At 38.6% G+C, this 756-nt stretch overlaps 1 long non-coding RNA gene across 1 annotated transcript; it reads left to right on the top strand.

Annotated features, from left to right (window-relative positions):
- The first annotated feature begins 282 nt into the window (after positions 1–282).
- LOC107661035 (uncharacterized) lies at positions 283–750 on the top strand. Its single transcript, XR_001631068.1, has 3 exons — positions 283–304; positions 413–477; positions 565–750. It is a non-coding gene; the product is annotated as an uncharacterized LOC107661035 (long non-coding RNA).
- The last annotated feature ends 6 nt before the right edge of the window (positions 751–756 follow it).

Below are 756 nucleotides of genomic sequence, written 5' to 3'. Positions count from 1 at the left end.
TAAATGCTCAAGCTCTTTAAAGTCTGGTGGATTCTGATTGGCTGTAAAAAATTGTTCTGAAAGAGATTCCAACGATAATGTTCTTCTGTGTCATTAAATGTTCCTTTCATTCTGTTAAAATTACACACAAAATTCTATTTCTCTTCATCTTATTCCTTTACTCCCTCACTCACACATTCTTTTATGCTCTGTTGTAAGGTAGAAACTGAGAGTTTGCATGATGGCCTTTTCTCAGACTCTGAGTCTGCTAGAGTTGTCAGGGAACTTGAGCTTTAGAGAGCTGAAAAGTTGCACATTTTCATTGGTATGTCTCCATTCAATGCAGTTATGTGTGGTACAGCATTGATGTTGATCTCTCAAAAGACTCTTCAAGTCAACAGTTATCATTTTTCACAAATACATATTTTTATAGCACCTAGAATGAGCAAATCAGCTGTGCATCATCTCTGGGATTTGGGCAGGAAATGACTGAATATGGTGAGTACTGACACCTGCACCTGTATTCACCAACACCATTTCTCTAGAGTTATTGTTGACTTATTGTTTTGTCTTTTTTTTTTGAAGGAGGATGAAGCCAGTTGATGAAGAAATCAATTCAATGGCCACCAACTGCCGCACTGCTGCCTGAACCCATCAGGTATCTGCTGTGAAGACTGCATTCGCAAACATCTCTACTGCGACAGCTCAGATATTACGGCCCATAAAAGTAAATTCACAACTGAACAACTGCAAGATAGTTGTGGAGGGATTCTTTTG

The sequence above is a fragment of the Sinocyclocheilus anshuiensis genome, unplaced genomic scaffold, assembly GCF_001515605.1.
Source record: "Sinocyclocheilus anshuiensis isolate Anshui unplaced genomic scaffold, SAMN03320099.WGS_v1.1 scaffold16514, whole genome shotgun sequence".
In the NCBI taxonomy this organism is placed as follows: Eukaryota; Metazoa; Chordata; class Actinopteri; order Cypriniformes; family Cyprinidae; genus Sinocyclocheilus; species Sinocyclocheilus anshuiensis.
Note: the sequence above shows the minus strand (reverse complement) of the source record. Positions and strands in the feature narration are given on the sequence as shown.